This window comes from Trachurus japonicus, chromosome 3 (genome assembly GCF_045865225.1).
Source record: "Trachurus japonicus isolate A0001 chromosome 3, Traja_1.0".
NCBI lineage: Eukaryota > Metazoa > Chordata > Actinopteri > Carangiformes > Carangidae > Trachurus > Trachurus japonicus.
Window position 1 is genome coordinate 11494140 of NC_140909.1, and position 26750 is coordinate 11520889.

At 40.9% G+C, this 26750-nt stretch overlaps 1 protein-coding gene across 3 annotated transcripts in view; it reads right to left on the minus strand.

The window, feature by feature from the left end:
* zfhx3b (zinc finger homeobox 3b) overlaps positions 1-26750 on the minus strand; it is a 327377-nt gene that overhangs the window by 295894 nt on the left and 4733 nt on the right. For all 3 annotated transcript variants that reach the window (XM_085761295.1, XM_085761312.1, XM_085761304.1), the window contains exon 2: positions 22445-22494. The gene's annotated coding sequence lies outside the window, so the exon portion shown is untranslated. The remainder of the gene's footprint in view (positions 1-22444; positions 22495-26750) is intronic.

Genomic DNA, 26750 nt, shown 5'->3' on the forward strand with positions numbered 1-26750 from the left:
TGACCCACTGTTTGGAGAGGGGTCGCAGGTGAAGTCAGTAGCACCTCACTAAAACACACAGGCCCAGTAGTACCTTCCAAAGGTCAGGAAGGCAAGGTGCGAGTAGCAGAGAGATACTTATGTCTTGAGTGTGTCCACTGAACACATTGCTCTGTGAACAAGAGGGGAACGGCAACACTGCTTAGTGGTTTTGACTTTAAAATATCACTCATGTCATCAACACATTTGGAAAAACAAATGATGAAATTAATTATAAAGACAATCTAATGATAACACTACAGCTGACTGCTGTACATCAAATGATATACATGTCCACATTAACACGGATATCTATTCTTTTTACAGCCAGAATATCTATACGACAACTACACACCTAAGTAACAGTAAAAGCACCGAAAAACATTCATGTCCAAGTGGCATCGGGGGTCCTACTTTTACACTTGCTCATACAAGCTGGTTCCATTACTTTTCGATAACTATGCAGGGTTCTCTCAGATGTGAATCCGCCAAAAGAGCATCTCGCAGAAAATAAAAGGCTTGAGTAGTGCAGGTGAAGCCACATTCACTGTGTAATTCTTTAAACTCACAGAAAGCTTAAAAACCCCAAGAAGAAGAAAGGGAAGGGGAAAAACATTTCTGATATTGTCATTTCTGTATGCATTACATTTTGTAAATTGTGAAATCATTGTGAAATCTAGGTTCAAGACTCTGAGACTGCACACATACAGACGAAATAGGGGCATAAAACTGAAGCATTACCATTCATGTTATTATACACAAAGTTTCCTATTCCCTTCTCTTGGATGAGCAATTTCAATGGCTCTTCTTCCATGCCAGGAGCATTTGTGAACATAAAATGATACACAGGCTTTTACAATTTCTGTGCACTTCCTTGTTTTCTGGCTTTAAGAAAACCATAAAGCCCTGCATCTGTATGTGTTAAATGAAGTGTGCAGCAACCACATGAGTGTACGTGCACATGTGCTTACGTGTATCCGTGTGTGTTTGCGTGCGTGTACGTGCATGCTCACTCACACATTTCAATGTGTGCTGAGGAAGTGACAGACTAAAGCTGCATGATGCGAAAGGACACAATATGGTGAGCTTTTTTTTTCTTTTTTTTCCTTTTTCCATGATCCCTTATATTTCTTGGTGGAGTGACCTGACGCCGTTTCATCATGGACCCCTAGAAGACAGCCCAAGAGAGATGCAAGATGCAGAAGGATAGCTACTGCACCACAAAATGAAATGAGAAATCAGAGAGGTGCAGACAGAATGAAGAATGAAGACAGGAGGGGAGGAGAGGATGGGGACTTGACAGAAAAAAGAAAATGATACAGGAGTGCTCTCTTATTAATGCCAGTCCACCAGTCAATGAATCCACAAAAAAAAAAGTCAGTGGTGTTGTAGTGTCTAAGTCATCCACCTGTCCCATGTCCTTTTCAAAAGGGACATGAACATACATTGGAGGGTTAGATGAACACTTCACCTTGTCCACAACAAAACAACAACATCTTAAATCCTATTAATTTGCAATTCATTGAATCGCTCATGTTCCTGTTCAGAAATCAGTTCACAGATAATTCACGCCTAGCTGGACAGTTGTTGCTGTAGTCATTTTTGTTGATGTTTTCTTGTGCATCTTTTAATGTCTGAAGGATGTCAGGGTAGGGATGTCGACTGAGCACAGGGTTATCCTTGGGCTTATCGTGTCAAGCAATACAAATTCATTTCATATTCATCAGAATGGTTGTTCTCTGCAGGGGGTTCATGGCTCTACCTATCCCACTCCCCCTTTTCTCTTTGATTTGGCTCATTTGAGCAGTGCGGTCCCCGGCAGCTTGTTAGAACTGCCACCTCGGTGACTCTGCCCCCTGGATGGATAGGGAGGGGTGGGGGCGATGGGGGAGATGGCAGAGATGGAAGGGGTGCTCAGAGGGGTGTTGAGGGGGGGGGAGTGTGGGATGATAGGTTAGGGAGGCCTACCCCAGAGCGCTTTCACAAGTCACGGGTGAGCAAGCAAGGCTCAGTGAGTGGAAACCGTGAAAACCTGAACAAGGCACACCATCTACTGGTGAGGTACGGGTACTGCTGTCTGCTGTCAGGCAAGAGGTTAAAGAGAGAGAGCACCCCCTTCACCTAAAGGTCAATATCATAGTCTCCATCTACTCTTCTGCAACTGTCTACATCCTCTGAAACATAACAACCTGAACAACCTTTGCTAGATTAAACAACTTCATGCTGCGATGGCTTTCTTCAAATTAGCCAGAAAATCTGTTATTTAGCCGTTCCGAAGCAATTTGCCAGAGAACCCACGGGGTGACATACAGATGCACAGATCTAAAAAATCAAACAAAAAAGGGAGCTGTTCCTTTTTTATTATTACTGACAAGGTGCAAAAATGATCCTTTTAGGTCAAAGGGACAAGAGACATAACTGCCTAAATTACCCCTAATGGCTCACACATGTAGCCTGTGCCTCAGTTCTGCTTCAATAAATTTCAAATGCTCAAATGCATACCTTTAGTAGGCATGGGCGAGAGTGAGTTATGCATTACCTCTGTACCTGCTGAACACAGCGACCTAGGAGAAAATGAATTCATAAAAAGTGGAATCATTGTTCTTCAACCTTTCTATTTTCCAAGGTCGTGTTCATTTATCACAGCGGGGTGTGCAGTAGAGACCGGACAAAGGCTTGAATATGTAATGGCAAGTATAGGATAAACAGTATAGGGTGTGGGGATGTGGGGATGTGGGGCACAACATATTCAGCATCAAGACTTGGCCTGATTAGATGTCCAGACATGCCATAACCTTGGGGATCTGCCAGCAAAAAAAGGAAGTGGGAGGAGGGGATGGATTTGGGTGGGTTAAATGTAGATAGACAGAGAAGTAAAGACAGAAACATACACACAGGAGCTGAAAGTAGATGCATGGAGAAAACCTATTCAGAAAACATTTTCATTTTCTTCCATCTGCACACATATAAAATACTGTTGGTGCTATTACTGAACCCCGAAACCCCCTTCTATCCTCCCTCTCTTCACCACATGAAAAATATAAATCTAATTTTCCCATCCCTGCCACAGAATACCCCCCCATCCCACACACATCCAGTAGCCCCACCCACCACCGCTACCAGCCCACTTTCAGGCTCCCCCAGCCCCTCCCATCCCTGCTCTCATAGTGATGCATCATTTCTTTCTCCAAGCAAGGCTCCATTTTGTAATAAGTTCTGATCAGTGTTTTAACCAATTTGCATTCAATCTTGAGAAAATGGTGGAACAGCCTTGGTGGAGGAGAAAATGCTGGGGATGGAGTAGCAGAGAGAGACACGGGAGAATAAAAGTGAATCATCAAATATCCAACAGGGATTAGCGGGGATTTATAGTAGCGTGATGTTGTTAGTTTTGAATGGCTGTGTGTTGTATGTTTAATGTTTGTGTCACAGTATTCATGGATAAATGGTCAAAATAAAAAAAGCCTGATCTTCCCGAGTACTTAAGTCGACAGGTAACAAAGTAAATATATTGGCATGTTTGTCTTGCTGATAGTTGTGGAGCATTTGTTTTCCATTTTCACTGCCTAGGACAAATGAGTAGAGAAAATATACTTCCAACCTCTTAGGGGCAGGGCAACAAAAACTCATTATAAAGGCTGAACAAGCAGACAGATACAATATATACTCATACTATGGTCAAAATTAATCAAATCATTTGAAGTAGTAAAAAGGCCATGATGTTGAATATGCAACCTGATATTCAACATACTACACTGCTGAAAGAACTACACACTGACAGAATCGTCAGAAACTACTTCAGTGTAAAGATGGCTCCGTTTGCAGCCTTGGCAATCATACTTATTCATGGTCAAATAAAAAACGTGACAGGGTGAAAATGTGAGACAAGTATTCTCCACAGTCAATCGTCTCACAGTGAGTTTGCATTAGCCATTAGCTGAGACACACTTGAGCAGATAATGAATGTGATCATCCATGGACATGGTAATGATTAAGCGTGACCACAATGGCAAATAATGTGAAACTATTACTAAAACACAATGCAGAGGAACGATCAAATGGGCTATCCTGTGTATCCCCCGTATTACTTACAATAAAACCATCAACATTGTTTTATACTGCTGCACACTGATAACATCAACCACAATGTCCAAAAAGAATGTCTGTTTTTATTTTTGGAGTATTTTAGTTACACAGAATTAGACAGCATGAATTATAAAACCACTGAAGACGGCTGATCCATCAGTACAAATCACTTTTCCTCTACTCTAAAGGACCGGATCTCCAGACATGTGAGCAGGAAGTAGAAGGCAGTACAGAACTTCCTAAGGTCCATAGACAGCCATGACCTGAGTGTTAGCGACCAGCTTTTTAGGGGAATGTTAATGGGTGGTTCAAATCATGTTAAGGGTTGGAGAGATAGCCAAGTTAATTACAACATCGCTAAAGATAGGTTTTTTTTTTCCCTCCAGAATCTGAATAAGTTTTTCATTAATGGTGTCACAGAGATCAGCAGTTATCAGTACCTCCGGGGGGATGGCAGGGGGGGAAAACAATCACTGATTCTTTCACACAATTTCACCATCTAATTTCCGACCATGCATTTTGGAACAAAATTAATTTCCTTGGCTATCTAATAAATCAGAAACAAGTGATTGCTGTTGGTGCCAATCCAGGCAGGCACAATGAGATCTCTCCGCTCAGTTCTGGCAGAATGAATTGCGTGTCCCTGCTGTAGCCGAGACATGTCATGCAGACTGGGCTGTAAATCTGCATGGGATCTCCCTCTTCAGCCACTTCTTCACCATCACACTCGCTGTGATGCTCTCATTCACACAAAAGCTTCCCTCGTGCTTTTATTAGAAACAAAGTCAAGGCAATTGCACTATATTCTGATCGATTCCAGGAGTTATCCTCTTCCATTTCACCACTTCCTCATTAGTCGACATCCTCTCTGATCATTCTTATCAATCTCATTGTGTTACAGTTAAATTGCCCACTCTCCATGCATAGAGGTGCACCAAAATGAGACTATATTATTCCGTTCTCTATATGATCTGCCCTATGCTACATTATACATGCAGTATCTTGTAAGATTCAATGCATGTTTTCCGCATGGCTTCCCTCTGAAACAACTGGGGGGTTTTGAAGATCAGCTATATGCTAAAACGCCTCGGGCTATCTTTACAAGGTTACAGAGCATTAAGAGTTGGAATGCACACCAAGGGAGACGAGGGGGTGAACCCCACACACACAAATAAATAGACTCACACACTACCATCACCACCACAGTCTAGACCTCAGCTCTTGGAGCAGTCCCTGGGCATGGCCTTCAGAGACTTTGGGGGCAGGGTGGAATGGGTAGGATGGGTTAAACGATGGTGTTGTAAAACATTTATCTGCTTCAGATAGAGCGTTAGATAGGTTGAACCTCATCGCCTGCCATTAAAGAATTACCCTAACTGCTGCCATAATGTGGCTGAGCATAGACACCGTGCCCAATCCCTCTCCACCATCCTATTGATTTTCTCACCGAGACAGTGTGCTCCCAAAGGGCAGTAAATTACAGGGCGTTTAACAGGGAATTACACCTGCACCGGAAACTTTACAGGGATACGGGTGTCACAAACACTCCCGCACTCTCCCACAGACCATTGTGAGACACTGGACATGGGGAGCTCTATTCAGTCCTTTCAATCACATACATTAAAGCATGCACTCGCACAACCACTTTAACAGAGATTTCTCCAAGCACAAAACATTGACATTCAAGGGGAAACAGCTCTATAAGAGACATTTTCAAAGACTATTTATACGGCATTTTTCCTTTACTGGACTGCTGGTAGTGGAGTGACAGGAAACACTGTAACTGTAAAAGAAAAAAGGGGGATGACATGCAACCAAAGTCCTGGCTGGATTTAAAACAAGTGCTGCAGAGCACCACTTTCCCACAGTCGTTTCATTTTATACTTCTTTTTAAGAAAAATTCTGTGCCTCATTATGAAGATGGGCTTACGTCAAAAATTACTGAAAACATTCAAACATGCAGTATGTGGGAGGAGAAAATCACTAAAATGCACATATAAATAACAGTGTGAAGCAATAAAACTTGCAAATGTGTGTTGTGTTAGCTATTGTTTGAGCTACGGTGCTGGTTTCTATTCTACAGTAAATGTATATTTTGTTCGTTGTTCTTCTGTGAGTGTTTATATGTGTGTATATTCAGAGTTACTATCAGGCAAGAGCCTCGAGGATAGAGGTTAATAAAGTGAAAGTTAATACTCAGTGAAGCACAGATTCTCCCATAAATGCCTGAAACAAGACTAAAACGTCAGCTTTTATTTATATGTCTCTACTGTTGATATTTCAATAGGAACCATCTTCTTGCTCAAAAGATAACTGTGCAATAGATGGGCCAGGTATGATGCCAGGGGTGCATCTCTATTGTGGTGCTGGAAGGAATCAAGGAGGGAATTGTAGACTAATAAAACTTCCTTAACTCTGCAACACCTGGATATATATGGTTTCTTTTCATTTCTTCTCCAGCTCCACTCACTCCTAGTAAAACTAGCTCTCAACACCAGCACTCGCTGACCTCAGGATAGCCCTGCAAACATGAAAGAGCCTTTATCTGTTCCAGGTGTGGGCTGACTCACGCTGTGAGTGTGTGCATTTGAAAGAAAGTGAGAGAGGGATACAGATGTTTATGTACATGAACAGATTCAAGATCCACAAGCAATTTACTAAACTAAAACAGAAGAGCAATACAAACACATTGTACATCAAGTTCATAACATGTGAAAGCAATAGCATAGCCTTGTACACAGGCCATGTGTATGCACATCTCTACAGTCTGTATGTCTGCAACTGTAGGTCACTGTAGTTGGTATAAAACATTTCCATAGACTAGAAGACTGCTCACCACCGTGTGAACAAGACTTTGCAAAAGATTTTCTCACAAAACTTCAAATATTGTCAGACTCTGCTTGCATATAGGAAGGTTAACTACAAATGTGTTGCTATAGACACAGATGACTGGTGTGGTGATATACACTCACAAAAACATCCTCAACAGATACAGCCAGACACTGACAAATAAAAAGATGCACATGGATGCTGACTAATATGCTGCACAGAAGTGACCCCAGCCCCTCCCTCTCATTCTGTCTGGTTTCAGGTTAAACTTGACCCCTCACACTTGACCTTTGGGGCTTGGCTCAGTGCTGGTGGAGCAGCGAGAGGCAAGGGCACAGCTGTGAGGGAGGGTCCACAGCAGGACAGACTCCCTCCTGACAAAGGGAGAAATTCAATTGGAGCATATTAGTGTCCAAGTAGTTGAATATCACTCATTCTAGCTAACTGGAAACATCTTTTCTTGTGCGCTCAAGGCAGCTTCCATTAACCTCTAAAACAGTGGGAGGGCCGGGGTTGGGTGGGTCACACAGAAGAGCTCTCAGCTTCAACTTTGCCAGCACTTCTCTGCGGTGCTCTATTTTTAACCTCTGATACATATTGCTGTGGTCATTATTTTCAATGTTTCTGTCCTGCACTGTCAAACGCCTTGCAGGTTTGATGTATGAACGGTGGTCCATCACTTACATTGTTCCCCAGGACAACCAATGAGTGTGTGGTTCCCTGCAGTGGGCCAGACAAAGACAGATAGATGGGCCCGGCTCAGGCCATAGGTACCAAGGGACACTTCTCAGGACAGCTTACAAATAGGACTGAGAGCGAAGGGATGAAGCTGAATAAAAGCTGATACTCCACAGAGCTGCTCAACCCATAACTGTCACCTCTGCAGATTGAACAGCCATCCTAAATGAAGATAAACTATCGATCCACAGAGTAATATCTGGTGTTTGGTAAGTCTACAATGAGGAGTAGAGATGCCAGAGAAAATATTCTCTTGCCATTTGAATACTGATCTCAGTAGTGACATGTAGACTTTGCAAACATGAAACAGGAAAAGCGTTTAGGCGCTAGATCCAACTCTGAGAGCTGCTTTATAACAAATTAAAAACAAGAGGAAAATCATACTGAAATTGGGTCCCATCTCGCTGCAACAACCCTCCACCCCCACGCCTTCTCCCCCCTGCCATCCCCAATGTCTCTTTTCTCCACAATCAGTGTCAGAAGAAGCAGCAAGGAACGGTTTGTGAGAAACACTTATCTAGCACAGCGGCAGAGCCCTGTTCCTACACCCTTTATCTCACCAGGAGATGGAATTCAATATACAAAAACCCCATCATGCAGCAGCATCACGCCTGTGCTGGGGATAAGGGCAGGGTTGCCAGGTAATTGGTTGGTGGTGGACGTACACAAGGTTTGAGACTACCCGTGGAGGAGTGGAGATTACAGGAAGGGGTGGAGGGACTGGGTAACTGGGAGTCAGTGTGTGTGTGAGTGTGTGTCTGTCTGTCTGTCTGTGTGTGTGTGTGGGGGGGGGGGGGGTTCTTGACAATCTTCCTCCACATCCCCCTTCTCCTCCATCCACCCATCACTACCTCCCCTGCTCATGTAATCTGCAGCCCCATAAAATGTACATGCATGCTTGTGTGTTGGTGTGTGTGGTTTTTTTTTTGGTTCTAGCACAAATAACAAAGCATGTCAAGTTTATTTGTATAGCCCCTATGTCACAATGCACCCCCCAAAGCCCCTTTCAAAAATGGAAAAATGACAATACGTGGTTTCTATTATACAACTTTGTATTTTGCATCCCGTGTGCACATTAATTAAGAAAATCCCTCACATCCATGACATTTAAATTAAAATTAAGGCAGATAATGTCATAACAAGAACTGAATATCATTATGGAGCAAAAATAATTTCTTTCCTGTGCGATAATGTAAAAGGGGATTGGAGGGTGATGATCCTGCACATGCAGTAAGAACAGTGGAAGAGCCAGAGCACACAGGAAATCCACCAGCACACCATTTCCCCTTTTCCAGCGACTGCTGAAGATAACAGGCGCAGAAGAGGGTGAGATAAAGGAACATGTGAGAGAAAGAGAAAGAAAAAGTCATTTCTCTGATTTATTTATGATGCAATGAAGGTATGCTGAACGCATCAGAACATGCAGCAGCGGTCATACTGTCAGGGAAGATGAAGTGTCTTCATAGTCGACTGAGCGAACGAGCGAGGGAAAGAAAGAGGGAGAGAGAGAACATTTGAGGGAGAGAGAGGAGGGTGGCTATACTGCAGAAGGGTGTTAACCATCTCATCTCTACCGCACCACCGCACTCGCCACAAAATGGCTACTTCGTTCCTTCTGACGGCCAGCGCAGGAGGGGGGCCATCTGAACCACCACTATCTCATCTCCCACCTCCGTAACCTATTCTTCAACCTCAACTATTTCTCATATTTATGGACTGGTTTCGTACAGTACTCTGCTAAGTGGCTTTTTACCTGCTCATTTTCTACCTAATGAAATTTGTTAAATCATTCTTTTTTCTTAAAAGCTCAGTTTAATGTTCTGGTAAATATAATTTGCCTATCTGCATGGGTGCAGAGCCCGGTTTCTATGTGCAGAGCTTGTATGTACTGTATCAAGAACAATACAATTAAGTGAACAAAGACAGAGAACAGAGCATGTTAGTATGCTGCAGACTGCAAACACAGAGGGAGAGCAATGTAGAGGGAAACGGCATGAAACCAGCAAGATACACTGGTTTTCATAATATAATGAAATGCTTCAGACCTGCATACAATAACATTAATGTGGGGAAACAACAGTGCAGGTAGTGAGCGTACCGCTGCCTAAAACACAGGACATGAGCTCATGTCCAGGGCAACATCCCCCTCTGCAGGCAAAGAGAACACAATCACTCTCCACAAAAACCTGTTTTATAAACTAAGATGGAGACTAGGAGGCCATTTCATTCATTACCATCCATCTATTTCATGTTTTTCCTGTTTTCATTTGAAGACCACTTAAGATAGCCCTCTTAAAAAAGAAAAGCCTGTGATTCTGACAGTCAAGGGGCGTAACTGACTGTACAGGACAAGAAGTATACACATGCAGCAGATGCAGTGGTTAAGAGGTAGGCCTAATGCTGCTGAAGAGCAGGAGAAAAACATAATCAACCTCTTTCCTCTATCCCCTGGTTCAGTCTTACTAAGATCAATTCTGCCCTCATAGTCATGTCAGGAGAGCAATTTCCATCTGAAACCACCTTGACATAAGAACTATGAAACCTGTGCTCTCCCCTGCTTGCATTTCCCCAGCAAAGATATATTAGCAGCTTCATTTATCAGCATGCATATGAAAAAAAGGGATTTTATACAAATTTAAGGGGTCACAGCTGGCCCAAATTCAAAATGTTCAGTCAGAAAACCAAATTTGCTGCGCCATTTAATACTGCTGGGACTCCAGATAGATATGAATATACTGGAATAAATGTACCTCCATATTTTCAGGCCTGCTCTGAATCTTCACCTTGTAGGTGATAAAATTGGATGTGCGCAGCTTTGATTGAAATAGGCTTCAGAAATATAGCACATGTTCATCTTAATGCTGGAAAAAAGGGAGAAGGTTAAAAATGGCTACTGGAAAGAACAGGATGACCCTATAAGACTCAACTTTTTGTGCGTGCCTAGGGATTAATATCAGTCACCTTTACACTGAAAACATGATGAAATGACCGACAGTCCAAATGAGAGTTAAATGTACTGGTTAATTTCAACTTTCTCTGGAAGTCACCCTAAGTGAACACCATTTGCCAAGAATCATAAATGGTACTGCAAATAAAATCTCCTAAAATACACCTAGTCAAACGTGCAAAATTGAGGACTGTGATCACTATTAAAAACTGTACTGTACATACATTACTCATTTCACTGAAAAAAAAAACATATGTTGTGTTTCGTATTGCATTTAACCTAAAATCACTTTCACACCTTAGTTTAATTGGCTATTTCATATTTGTATTACATTTTGGTGTCAACTGTCCAAAATACCACAGCTGGCAAACAGTAAAACTTTAAAAAGTGATATCAAATAATTTGAACTGTATCAAAATAAGACGATCAATATTTATCATTATCATTCTGCTCAGAAAATTAAAACGATATAAGCCTGATAAATAAATCTCCTGTTCTTATGTGGTACCATTTTTTTCTGCAATTTATCCAGCGATTGACCTGGCACTTTTCCCTCTGTGTTATGGAAGACTTTGCTGCTGAGCCTTTGAATCAACTGATGCTTTAGCACAAGCTCTCAACTCCAAAGTTATTTCTTCAGGATTTCCTTTAAGTTCTTTAAAGAGGAGCTAGCATTTGGAATACATATTATACATAAAAACTCAGTCAAATAAACTAACAAAAGTTAGGGGATCAGCGGCATCAAAGCATTCCTGGGCTGGCTCGAACCACATGATGAGCCTGTGTCTTTGCGAGCAGAAGCTCGTAGATGTTCAGCACATTTCAGAGCCTGGCTTTAGATTTTTTCGGCAGATTATCTTTGGTCTTTGAAGCCCAGAACCCACCTGCTTCAATCCCAACAGCACTACTCCTCTGGTTTCCAGACTGTGGTTCCATTGGTCAACATAAACAGCACCTATGAGCCTTACCCTCAGGGGAATTCCTGTTTATTACTGACCAAAGTCTGAGCAGAAGCTCTGCACAGATCTTCAAAGAAGCACTGGCAAATATGCCCCCTATGAAATATAAATCATTTGGGAGAGTTGCTGGAAATCTGAAATAATTCTATGTGTATGGATAAGTCAACATATGTCCTTGATATACTGTTGTGGATTAAACATTAAAAAGGAACCAAACTCAGCTGATACTAATTTGAGTATGACATATGACACTGTTAAAAACAGTGTTTATATACTGAATACGATTTAAAAACCAGTCAAATATCTGGAAAACAAAGATCAAACGTATTAATTCTGTACTGAAAGAACCAGCATCCTACTACCATGTTGGTGTACAATGCATGTACAAATATTTATTCTAAATGAAAATAAAGTGTGGTGCAATGACATGGGGTAAAAAAAAAAACACTTTTATAGTCCAGGCCATCTCTGACAGATGTCTGACACTGACACACCTGCAACACACTGTTTCTCTTTTTGTAAAGTGATGTCAGCTTTAAAACAAATTCAAAATACTGTTTCTAGAAAGTGCATTAACTGGGCCAATATTAATAAAATAATGTTGTTGTTCTCATAAATGGAGCATTGTCACAGAAACAATGGGTATAGGCTCTGACTATCTGGACAGCAGTAGACTATACAAGACAAAAGAAATGCACAAATAAAATAAATAAATAAAACATCTTCACAGTGGCTGAACTAGAGCAGAATGTCAGTGGAAGCACAGGGAATCACAACTTATGAAAGCAGGAGTTAGCAGGTAGAGGGCCTGAATGAAAAGGGGTCATCTTGCATGCTACCTTCAAGGTAGAATGAATAAAATATGGGCTAGCAATGGACACAGAGAGGTGTTATCAATATTTTAATACTTTCACCTCTAATTTTATACTCACTCTCCCAGATTGCCGCCGACATTCCAACACATATTCTTAACCTTTATTAACATTTATTCTTAACCATTCTGCTTAGCGAAAAGCACACAACTTGGAGAGAGGGACAAAAAACACACAACTCCTCCTTGCTGTGTCAGAGTTAAACTTATTTTTCCTATCTTTGGGGCTGAGTTTGGTTGTGATGCAGTAAAGGTATTTCTATCACTGAATTGGTATGAGCACAAAAGGCCATAGAGCACTTCTCACTATTTTTGTCTGTGACAGTAAAAAAAAAAAACTTGTAAAAGTGGGCATTATTTGGAAAGATTAAATTAAAAGCCAAGGTATATCTCAGTAACGTTTATTACATGTAATTTAATTTGTGTGTCAATGCATAAATCATCTGGGGTAAATGAATGTAAACAATTAGGCAACACCAAATGTACTCAAACTTATTTCTCTTAAACTTTTGTTATTATGCACTCAGGTTCAAACTCTGGAGGCAAATGAGATATATTTCTCTGCCAAGCTTTGTGCGTAAATCCTTTTGTCGTCCCCTCCCTCATGAAGTGTCACTGTCCTGATTACCCTGCAGTGCGGCAGAATGGGTGAGCAGCAATGGGAGGGAGCTGGGTGATGAGGGGGGGACGTGAATGAGATGCTCAGTGACCCTGCCACCATCACAAACCACCAGTCCGATCTAATATCCTTACTGGCTGAATGAGTGGGTGGCTTGGTTGCAGCCCTTGTCTCAGCATCAAGCACTCTTTCTCCAACACAAACATTGGGCATCCACCTCAGAAGTACAAAAACTACTGCTGTTGTTGGAAGAGGTTGATGTCTCTGCCCTGACTAGATTTGAAGGACCTGTAAAAGCGGTTCAGAATTGCAACTCAGAGTTTAGGATCAATCCTTAAATGTGCACAAACACAAACTCACATACTCTAACGCAAACCGCACTCTCAGAGAAAACTCCCCTCCATTTCTTAAAGTCATATAATTCTACTGTCTGCATTGGATCATGGCGCCACTTTGAAGGTTAACAAATCAATACTCCAGACGCTTGTCATTTATTAACACAGGAGATCTATTTGGATAATGATGACTTTGCAGGCAGAGACAGTTCTGTGGACAGGCCATTAAGTTCTGCAGAGACCACAGAGAAGAGAAAGGGACTCTAATTGAGAGTATGATTATTTGTGTGTAGCGCAGTCACCCTAAATATCAGGAAGCTCTTCACTACAGCGAGGCCTGTCAGTCAGATTTGTGTCCATGCAGCAATGTCTCAACGGTTCTCAAGCTAAGTGCTCAGTTTCAATCAACCAACAACTGAGATGAACTTAATTTTTTAATTCAGGACAGTTCTGGAAAGTTAGTTTCATGTCCATCCCTTCCTTTCAGCTCCACATGCCATGACTAAGTTGTGTATGTACTGAGTAATGGATTTGTTCAACCAAGTCGCATAGACTCCGGCACCACAGACAGGCCTCCGCGCTGACATTCTGAAATCAGCTAAACGGACAGTAGCACCAGCAACCGGATGCATCCCATGTCTGCTCAGATTAAATGAGAGGCTGACGATGTTAATTAGGCAGAGTAAATTTACATCAGCAAATTATGTAAGCAGCTAGAGGAGTAACAAAGCGTGATACCAGTTAAGTCACAGCTTGGCAAGCGCTGCCCTGCCACTTCATGCTGATGTGGCCATGGTCGATCAAGCAGAGAAGCCTCAAATGCCAATTAGACATGAGTGGGTAATTGTGTCGGGGGGGCTGGTGGCACAAGGGACTTTGTTACAATGTCCTGAGGCACTCTGTGTTTCCATCCTTCTCCAACATAGCAAGTGACACATCTGAGTTCACTGATAGGGAAGTGCTTCACTCACACACTCACACACACACACACACACACAGACACAGACACACACAAAGAATGACTGTCTCTTGGAGAATAGACCACTTAGAGGAGGAAATTCAAAAGACATGCAAAAAAGCCTAAATTTTTAAGTGTTTCGCAAAAGAATTTTTTGAACCTACTTAGGAAAATTAAAACACTGGAAGAAGAAAGTGCCACTTCATAAAACTGTATAAAGCAACTACATGCATAGTTTGTCTAATGGCTGATATATTACACAATCATAATAAGGAAAAAACAACTTAAAGATGTACCTTCCATCTCTTGGGTATCAAACTTGATTGCCCTGAAGCCCTGAAACGTGGAGGTAAAAAGTTTAGTCAATCGTGACTATGAACAGGTCTTTTATAATCATATAAACTTCTCTAAACTCTGCAGTGGAGTAGCAAACCCCCTGGCTCTTGATCCATATGCTAGGTATGTTTGAAACATGCATATCCCGCCAGAATATGATTTAATGCACAACATCTGTGTCAGTCTTCATGCTGAACCTTAGACAGTTCATCACCACATACATGTACGTTGGTATGCATATAACACACCTGCTGTTCATTGAGAATGTAACTGCCTGGAAGCCAATCAGTAAAATATATTAGAAATTCAGAGCATCACACATTCTGCCAAATGGAAGAGAAAGAGGCAGTCACATGCAAACAAGTGCACACACCAGCTCATGTAAATGGGGCGCATACGGGCGGAGGCAGAAGCACTGTATTTTAAGAGGGCAGCTGAAGCCCAGGTGGTAGAGCACATCGTCCATTAATCATCCACACTTCCAAGTGTCTTTGAGCAAGACACTGATGTGTATTTATGTGGGAGAAAAACAGGGGGAAAAAGTGACTTTGAATGAAAAGCAAAAGGTAACGGATTGTAGTCTGTTGTAAGTTGGTGACACTTAGTGGTAAATACAGAGTCAGACCCCAGAGACGCCAGAGAACAATCACTCAGCTCCTCAAACACACAACAGAATGGTAATTTTATATTTTGTCAAGATTTTTTAGAGCGTTATTGTAGGAGAGTAATGTTACCAGTACAATAACACTGCATGTACTGTACCTATCAACAAAATGTCTTGTTAACTGACTCAGATGTGTTGATTTTTGAAAAAATAAATGAGTCACTTAATGAGTTCACTTAATTTGGTGCAGTTACACTTGTTTTACAACAACCTGAACCTCAACTCCAGTTGCAGTGCCTCTTTTCTAACACAACAAACATCACACAACAAATGTGATCTTTAAGTATTGGTAACTGAGCCACAACTCACAATAATTTTCATTACCGATTTATCCCGTCTATAAAGCATTTAAAAACTGTGAAATATGTCCATCACAGCATCCAAGCTGACATCATCGTTTGTCTTATTTGGCCCTACAGTACCGACTGTCAAAAACCTCAACATTTACAGTAATGTAAGACCAGGATAAGCTACGAATCCTGACGCAAGAGTCTTGAACCAGCAAATTTGCAGCTTTAATTATTGTATTATGCCAAATTTCAACTCTGCTGTGTTTGATGTAGATTATACAGAACCTGAATATATTCTGCAGTAAGAATATCACTTTTAAGTTTCAACATATGCACAGATGCAGGTTTATTCTGCATTCCTCCTTCACCATTCTGGAAATGTTGGTGACACTATAGCTGCTTCATATTATTAATGATAAATTATCTACATTATAATTAGTTTATAAACTTGCATCTTCATCTGAAATCCATTTCTACAGTGTGACTCATATAACTCTGCACATGTTATTGGAACAACACTGAGGGCTCTGTGTGGGTTGTTGCTCTGCTATGGTAATATCAAACACCACCGTCTCTCCTCCTTCACTACTGGTTTCCATCAAGACCTGGCTGTGATGTCCTCACTCTCTCTCTCCCCCACCCTTGCCCTCGCAGCAGGACTCAGTAGCCCAGGACAGCCACCCACATCTTCGTTTTCTCTGCTGCTCTTGATTTTAATTGGCCCAGACCCATCTTATGCCTCTGTAATCCCTGCATGTTAATACTCCCATGGTAACATTCTCTCACCTAATGGCTGCACAGTGAGAGGCATTTTCAACCACATTACCTCTTATTGAGTTACGGAGCCCCATCGTTCCAAATAAGACAAATTTAATTGATCCAGTCTATAAAAATCTCTGTGCCGCTGTGAAAGACCTGTTTCTTGGGTTTCTTTATTTATTTATTCACTCTGTTTTCCCACCTTGGAGAGTGAAGCCCCGCATGAGGCGCACGGAAATTAGGTTTATTCCACTTCATACAAAAAAAAGGAAGGATGCAGTGGAGAAATTCAAAGGTTTCAAAATTAGATCAATGGTCTCAACAATCAATCAAAGGCAGGGTTCCTCAGGTGTCAGCCTTGGTTGTAAGTTCAAAATGAACCTTTAAAACAGCAGGTACAGAGTCTACTCTTAAGTGAACTATGCAGGGGGGGACTGCATATAGCTGTGGAAAGAGCGAATGAAAAAAAAATACAAGCAAGAAGAGGAAAATAGGCACAGGAAAGATGTTATACCATATGTATCTTGTTGTTGTGTCTCTTCAAACATATTAATTAAGTTATACGTTACACTATAAAACGGAAGAAAAAAGGAAAAGTAAATTTCCATTAGATTCATTAGAATGTATTCAAAATTTATCCCAGCAGGAGTGGTGAAATTGACAGACTTCTGGCAGTCAAGGGTGTTTTATAGTTTAAATCTTACTTTGGAAACTTTATAATGTATCATATCAAAAAAGTATGTTTGTGCCCTGACTTTGACCCATACACGTAATCCTGTTACTGACTACTGAAGATACTGAGCTCTCTGCGATACTTAAGTGATTAACCAAAATAAATATTATATCCAGTGTAAAAGCTAGGGATTGAATAGAGCTGAACATTAAAACACTGGCCTTAAACTCGCCGGTTGAGAAAAAAATGTGATAATAAGAAGAGGAATGGTGGGCGAATACTGAGGTAATCCTACCAACAGAGTGCTTCCCCCATGAAGGATTTAACTATTCCCAGCAACTAGATAAACCAGATATTATATTCCAGAGCAGAATATGTGTTGGTGTATGTGTGTATGCAGTTTGCAGTACAGGTATGGGTGTGCGAGAAGGGGCATAACCTCTGTCTCCAGTTAGAAATGCTGTGATGATGGTGGAGAGGTCTATAATTTGCCCAGGAGGATTTTCCGCCTTACCATATTTTGAACGCAGCTGAATTAACTTTCTGTCCATTAAATCCTGCATCAGGACATATAATTCCTTCTGCTATTCCCTTTTTTCCAGCCTTTTAGAAAAATTTCTATCAATCTCATTTTACGCATGATTACAGTTTTAATGAATGATGGTCAATGTTATTCTAGGGGTTAATCTCAGCTTTCACTTCTTAAATGCTGGTAACTGGGCTAAACACTGCTGATAAAGCTCAAGGCTGGTGAGTGGGGAAGAAAGACCCTAAAAAAAGCAATTTGCTTTGTCTTAAAAGCCTTCTTACATTATTAACATATTTGGTAATACCATCGTATGAATCATGAAAATTTAACAGTTAATTGCCTATTACATACTCTGATTTATAAAAACTTTAAAAATCAAATCTCCCTGGTGGATTTCATTAAATGTTAAATCGATCCATGATTGACCTCGAAATTCCTCTTATTAAGTCACTTGCTCAGAACTGTCAGTTAATAAACAACCAGTCAAGAAGTAATGTCTCAGCTTATGCTTGATCTGGATTTTTTTAGTCTTTCGGGAAAAACAGAATTATCAAATGGATTTTTGTGAAGTTGACTGGTATGTTTCTGATGCCAAACTTCCTCTCCAATTTCTCTTTGAAGGTTGCTTTCTTTAACACAGTTTCTATTCTTCCCCTGAACACCAATAAGAAATGCTTAAGTGCAAAAAGGCAGGACCCTGGTGTAACTTGGTTCATGTACAATGACAAACTGTCCCCCTTTGCACACACTGTTAATTCCAACTATTTCAAAGAAGAGAGAAAATCCCCAAAAAGATTAAATAGTTTTCACACTGTCTCTTAAGTCAATATTCTTTCTTCTGTTCTCCATATCTTAATCTATCTCGTTACTCTCTGAAGCATCATCTGGGAGCTATTTAATAGCTGCCAAGTTAATCAGCACGGTCAATTACTGATCTCATCAGGTAGCTATAGAGTGGCCTCAACTGCAACATTTTAAATTGTTTCGAGCTGAACTGTTGTGATGGGCCAGAATTTCAATATACATTTAGATTGTAATGCAATTTGGCATTGCATTAAAACAATGGATTTAAGCAGAGTACAGTGGAATATACTTGAAATCAACATTAAAATGCTTGAACATGAGGAATACTAATCAACTTTAGAGAGGGGATTGTTGGAAGAAATGGGGAATGGGGCAATTAAACAATGCCTGAAGCAACTTTACAAAGGACAAAGCATCCAGTCTTTCTAATTAAATTCTGTGGCAGACACCTGGCCTTTCACCTCCTCTTCCATTTCCCTGTGCTCCCAAGTGGCAGTCACGAAGAGGGGCGTCGCACAAGCTTCATACTCCTCTTTTACACTGCAAGAACAGCCCATCTTATTCATGGACAAATGCTCCCAGCAGATCTAATCAGCAATGGTGGACTGGGGTCATGGAATAGATAGATATCATAGTTACTATTTACCACACATCCCAGGCCCCCACAGGATTACCCCAACACAATATATGTCTGACACAAATTTTAGCAGCTTCTGACAACTCAAACCAAGCTGACAGACCATGTTTGAACTTTGAAGAGGATCTTTCGCGTTACCACAGAATCTCTCTGTACAGCTGATCATAGATCAGCAGGGACAGGGAGTAAACTATAGACTGGGTACTTGTGTCAGCTCTTGTTCTAAGTGGTGGTGCCACAGAGGTTTATGCAAGGGTCCTCAGATCTGAAATCTGAGATTGACACACACCGCACACTTTTGCACAGGGCTGAAGAAGGCTGAGGCACTGCGCTTGGCGATTAAAGGGAACACACAGTACAGGATAAGTGAGGATTCACAACCTTGCTCCCGGAGGGATCTTTTAGAAGTACAAGACAGTGAGTGGGAACAAACGTCAAAGGGAAGCTCCCTGGTAATGGTACGGAAGTTAATAAAATGAAGGCAGGTAATGGAAATTGGTTTTAAACCACTGGCCACATTCCTCCTGAGATAGAGATGGCTTGGGCTAATGAACCCTGACAGCCTATTCCACAGCAGTTCCACACTTACAGCGCATTCACCTCCAACACCGTCTCCTCCCACCACCAGGACAAGCCAAGGTAGAGAGGATAAAGTTACAACTTCACACCGATTAACTACTCCCTGTTATCTAGTTATTTAACACCCAATCACACTTGAAAGTGTGCAGTGGCAGCATGGTCCCTTCCACATCAAACACACTGACAATTCCCTTATTCTTCACAGTTACGTTTTGCTTGACCCAAATGACAAGCTTTACTTAAGTGTAAACACAATACAAGGTACTTCATCTTGCTTGTGCCAAGAAGTCCGCAAACAACAGTTTGTGAACTTGTAGAACACAAATATCACCATATACCACCAAAACTGTAGAATGGGGTTCTCAAAAAGGGGCCGTTTGTACATTTTCTCTGCAGCTAAACATGTTTTTTTGTTGTTGTCTGAGCAGCACTACATCTTAAGAGTAGATTGGAGGGTATGATTGGTCACTACAGGAAAGTAAGGAGACAGGCTGAAGCTCTGTAGTAATAGCAAAACTTATAAATAGCTCCTTTAGACTCCTACCTACCACTCAGTGAGCAGACAGGGTGACAGAGAAAGGAAAGCACTGACACCAGATCTGTACTCGATATCAGACAGTACTCTGCCAAAGTAATACCAATAAGAAAAAAAAAAGTAGATTAGAATTTGAAGGCAGTACTCATTAGTGATTAGTTCAGACCTTAGGTGATCTATTTACCAGAGATAACTATTTTTAGACAATTAACACTTAGGGCTTACCTAATTTTTTAATGAACATTCTTAGGGTTAATTGCATCGGTGCTATTCATGATAGAATAAGGGCAACCATGTCAAGTAGGAGGAAAAAGACTTAGAAATCCTGAAGAGAATCTGAAGTTGTACAATGCTGTGGTAGGTTGTGACAGTAGAGTGGGATCATCTGCATATCCAATGCAGCGCAAACGGGAAGGCTTGTATTTGTATTCAGGTGCAAGGTGTCACTCACTGAGGTCATATTGATTCCTCTTTAAGAAGACAATCGCAGGAGCTCAAATGCTTGTGCCACATCAAAACACATTAGGCAGATCTTGTAGTTTAAACAAATGACGATAAATATGTTCTGTGTAAGACAAAGACAGAGGGGAAGGACAGAGCTTGAGCACGTCCTAAAATTTGTCGTCCTGCCAACACCAAACTTTCCTCCGACAGTGAACTACCCCTAACCACTCCTCTTCCCTCTCTTGTGTCTGTTCCAATTGAATGCAATGTGGAACTAATATGTTGTTTATTTCCCCCTAAAGATAATGTCTGAGGTGTTCTGCTCACGCAAACCTTCCTCGCTCTTAGACACAATGACCCAAGAGTGACGGAAGGGTTATATCAGGCAGGGGCTATAGGGAAGACTGTTTGACTATGTTCAGCAACATAACCAACTCCCCCTTGTTACTATACTGTATGTTGAAATGATATACTGAAGTATATGGAGACGGCACTTTTCAATTATTCCTAAAAAAATATGTTCTTCAGTACTTCCTGTAGCCTAAAACAAAAAACTTAAATTTGCAATGCTAATTTTTCTCCACAAAATAGTACCTCAACACCCCTACACATACCTTGTCTGAAGAGGAAGTTCATTAACATCAATTAATTGGTCTCCAGTCTCTCAGTCTTTTAATGTATCTTTCTGTGGTTCAGAGAGTGACTGTGCCTTTGTTTTACTTGACAGAGAAAAGAAAAGCTGAACATTTTTGAGACAGACCCAGTCAATTGCTTTAGGTACAGACAGTTTCTTTCATAAGATGTAATGCATGCTCTTTCATGATTCTCTTGGTGATAAGACATAATCTAAGATTGCATACGCTGATGAAGGTCCTCCTGCACACCCTAGTGGAAACACAAGAGGAATGTTTGAAGTGAAGACACAAGGGATACACCAGTCCCTTGTTGCTCAGAGCATCAGAGACAGAGAGAAATATTATCTAGTCCCAACTCCCCTGAACACTCATAAATAAAATATCAAGTAACTGAGACCCTAAGACAATCCCCACAATGCCACAGTCGCAGGAGAAGCAAGCTTGGCTGGTCATGAGAAGGGCAGCCAGGGGAGAGTTTGGATCCCAGCGGTGTTAGATTGTTGCACTTAATGAATTGAAAGCAGGAGCAGTTTTGCTTGGTCCCCATGCCCCAGGTTGGCCCCGACTCGACCAGAGCCAGCCGTCAGAGAAAGGTGCTCTGTCTAATCTTGCCTCATTTTATGCCTCTTTAACCATGACCAATGTATTTAAATGGCAGTTTCTTTGACAGATGCTCAGTTCAAATTATTCCTAACTGGAAATTTGTAGGAGTGATATTAAATATCCTTCAGGCCAGGCTGCCTAAAGAGAACATAGAAACATCAAAAGGCCAAACACTTCAAAAACTAAAACTAATGATCCAAGCCCACCTCCAGGGAGGAGGAGGGCCTCAACTCTGTCCAATGTGCCCCTGGCCACAAGAAAACATCACTCCTTTAAGTGGAGATCTGACCATTCGCCCCAACTCTAGTACCACTACATTTAAAAATGATTTAACATGAGATACATAATGTATATCTCCTTCTCTCTGAATACGCAGCGGAGCAGTTGCAGTGAATATGTACCATCTTATCTGACACATCTTGTCATGTCTGCTAAATAAAATTACAATATAACCCTACAAAATGAGACACTACAGAATCACCCCTTTTATCTGTACTGTAGTGTGCTGGGCTTTTTCTGAATACTTCTTCAGGGATTTTTTAATAAGTTGTTTGCTGTATCCACAGTCTGGGAATGCAGTAAAGCACTGTACTCACCACTGAAGGAGCTTCACCACCACCGTGAGGCCAATGGACGAGGAGCAAATCTGACAACGAGAGAAAGAAAGAGAGAGAGAGTCAAAGGCACAGTCAGAAAAAGACAGAAATAATGAGAGCTGGGAAACAGCTGGCAACATTCATCTTAAGCCCTGATGGGAGCTGACAGCAACGATTTAGTAATAATAAGCTACCCAACCTGCAGTCGTGAGTGGGGTGACTGAGCAGACGCACCTGGTCAGACAGGGCAGAGGTGTGAGGGGTGAGATACGTGAATTGGGTGGGAAGCAGCGAGGGTAAAGTTGACATACTGCCCTGATTCCCACATGCAGGAGTGTACACATAAACTAAGATGTGAAGAAGAGAAGGCTTAAAGGTAAAGGCAGCAACTTCACAGCCACTTTTGCAGTCTCCATGCTGTACTGTTTCTCTACAACAGCACTGTAATCCGATGCTAAACGTTTCTAATCTTAAAGAAAAAGGCTCTTCTCTGACCAGTGGATATTAACACACAGAGTTTCACTCAAGGGAAACGATAAACACAAAACTAGTTCAAACAAAACACATATTAATTGGAAAAAGGTTTTAGTAATGATATCTTTATTCTCAAGTCTTTTTTCTAAACTGAAAAAAAACACCACACCCTGCTGATACATAGGTTATTTTCATTGATGGTTCCAAGAATATGTCAACTACTATTTGGACATGAAAACTGAAGCATTAGTGGAAAGAATAACCTATACACATTACTGACCTTTTGAAATATTAACAGTGAAATGAATGGGCACCGTATGCTAGGCTGAATGTCTTTTCTAATGAAGTGCTTTCTTTTCTAGTAAAAAGTCATATTTTCTTTCTGCAGGCTGTGAAGCTAAACAAAAAGCAAATGTTAAAACTTCATTTCTGTGAAGCGGTGCCTGGCTTTGAAAAACAAAACCTACACTCTCCAGCCTAGAATCACCCACTGCTTCATGAGTCAGAGTGAATACCTACACAGATTAGTGCAAATAATTTATGACACTACTATTTTAAATATTACTGACATGTTTTTGTTGCAACAGCCAAAGAGCCAAGAGAGGCAGAGAGTCTGACAGTAAAATTTCAGGCAGCTATTTCGAATAAACAGAGTACGGTTGTTCCAGTGGAAGCCGGTGAAGGAAGAACCACACTCAGGCTGCCCAGCCAGTGTGCTAATATTTAGTTAAGGGATGCCACACAGCGACAGACTGTACACAATGTCTTCCACAGGGCAACTCCCTGCGATTTTCTTCCTACCAATGTCTTTACTCTAACACTTAAATGCTACAAATATAAATACAATATTAATACAATATATCTCATTCTGAGACATTCGAGAACAAAAATCTGCATTTCTTCCATGAAGGCAAAGTAAAGCCAGCAACGCTTTTCACCACAAAACCTAAAGCATTTTTGCCAAAGATCCATCTAATGTATACATGATCAACAAAAATGAATTTTTTTTTAATGTTACAATGTATCTGCTTGATAATTTCCTCATTGCTGACCTCATGTTTTTTTTTTGTTTTACCTCACAGCGTTGAAAGAATCTACCTAGTGGTGCCATTCATCAAAAACTTTGTGCGTATCAGCTTGGGTGCACAAAGAGACATGTGAGCATCAAGTTCCTTCTGCTGATCATCCATAATTCAAGTCTTTTCAGCAATTTAAAGTAGAAACAGTTGGCACCCACAGACTTCAGTATTTCAGGGATATGTTTGAAACAATCTGAGCTCTCAGGACTGTGATTCTATAAGAGTTTGGTTTCATCCAGCCATTTAACGTTAAATAAATTCAACAACTGTTCTGTGTTGCAAACTCCTGACCAATTTTAAGGAATCAGACTTCATGCAAGTACTATCGCAAACAACAGTAGCAGGCCGCCATAGATATGCACCAAAACTAAGGTCAGTTTCCCCTAAAGGAAATCCATTTTTAAAAAATCTTAGCTATGGCTGGCTGGATGTAAACCTGTAAGTATTAACCTGGAACAGCTGTCCTCGAGCCCTCGGGAACTCCAGGGTCTGCCATCAGAAGAATAAGCCCACAGTCCTGTTAGCCACATGCCGCATGTATTTAATTTTCAACATCTGCTGGCTTCATGCTTCTATGCTTTCCATTCCCACTGCACATTCTTCACAAATTCAGTAGCTTCCTTCTTCTGCATTTGTAAATGTTGTTGATTGTGGAAACCGTCCATGTTTACTTTGAATCCCTGGCCATTCCTGGGCCAGCTCTAATTACCTGCAGCTGTTCACTTTGCTGCTTTCATTGGCCATATTCTTTAAACACAGGGTTAGTATTTTCAATGTAAATTATATATTTCTAACACAGAGAGTTAAAAAAAAGGGCTGATTTCTGCAAGCATCCTAAAGATGCATCATGGTTCTCATGATACTATGTTCAAATTATTTTGTGGCGCACGTCCACAAATGGTAAACTACTGGGTGAAATAAATGTTCATAACATTTGGTTTGGAGTCCAGCTGTAGACACATGTTTGACCTCTTGCTCAGTCTGAAATCAGTATGACTGAGTGAACTAACACACTGTCAGTTTCAATATACAGCCCGTACACTACACATGCGCCTGCTTGCCAACATCACCGTTCTTTATAGTATAGAAAATTCTTCCCTGGAGATATCTGTACCAAAACTTCTGCATTTTACTTTGATTGTTGGACTCTTGAATATCATTTTTATTTATCCTCTCATGCCTCTAATGTCTGGCTGCAAAGAGGGAAGAGAGAGGTAAAAAGAAAGGGAGAGAGAGAAGTTCTTACAGAGCAGTCGGCTGCTCTTTGCCTAAGGACCTTGTCTGCTCTCACCTGCTCTGTTTGGCGGCAGTGTAACAGCAAATTTTACAGCGCCTGGGACACAAATTGGCATTCTGAACTGTGGTTATTCCTCCAGTATAATCTAATTAAAAGACACTGCCAGTGGGGTAGAAATCAGAGCATTATAAAGTTTGATAGACAGACAGACATAAAAGTGTTAGCAGTTTCACAACATACTGGGCACGAGTGTAAAACTTCAGAGCCTTGGCTGGAAGAGGTTTGGGCTAACTGAATTAGCCCAACTACACGGTCTGTAGTGACTATAAGTGCAATATTAGGTACTGAAATATAATTTTACCGTATTTCAGCTTTGAAGTCCAGCCAAAGATTTTGTGAGTGACATTAGATAACATGCCATGCAAGGATGAGTGGTGTGTGCACCAAGGGTGTTTCTATTTTCTTTAAAAGCATTGGTAAGTATTGAGTTTCTTGGTCACATTGCAATTTTGACATTTTACGTAAAAGGCACAACTGAAACAGTAACAAAGTAGCAGTCACAAAATGCACAACATGACAACTTTATACTAAAAGAAAAAGCTGTAAAAACATACAGTATACAGTCAAGTTGAGAGAATGTCTTTTGGAAATCTGCCGCAAATGGTACATTCTGCTTCTCAAACAATTTACATCCATTCTAAATGCGTTCATGTCAAAATACATTCTTAATACCATTGTAATTGTGATCACAGTAGGGCAAAGGCCAGAGTAGCCAAGCATCCATTGCTTAAGGACCACTAAAACACTTGGCTGCTTATTCTGTTGAGCCTCTTCTGGCTACGATGATGTTAGACTATGGGAGGACATTATTCAGATAAAGAACAAGAGGTATGGCCAAACTCAACAGACAGAGGTGGGGCTCATGTGTTAGGGTGCGGAACAGCCACAGCATAACATGCAGTACTGTATATAGATTTTCTATTGACAGTCAGGTATGATTGAAGGAAACAATAAATGATCTTAGTAAAACTGTGACAATTAGCCCAGGCTGATTATCATACAGCTGAGATGAGTGTCATATGGCCAAACTCTAGGAAAGACCCAACAAACCTGCCAAACTATAAATTAAAAAGCCGGTATTAGCCATGTGCAAATGCTGAATGCCCTTCAAAAATTAAAAAGCAAAATCGCAAACATTTAATAGAGCAGGTTTGTTTGGTCTAATTACAATGCTCCACAGTGAAAACTTAAATGGTCAAAACTACCTGAAATGTTTACATAGTGTCTATGACTATTCTCTTGCATTTTCTAACAATCTCTCACAAAATGAGTAATAACTTCTCTGGAAGAAACAAATGTGTCACATCACAATGGTCAGCAAACTGTGAGGATGAGGAAATGCACCTTCTCAACTCTATATTAAAGGGATAGTTCAACATTTTGGCAAATTGGCCCATTGCCATAATCGCTATAGTCATAGCAGTAGGTTCGTTACCTTTATTTGTCGGTGTAAGCT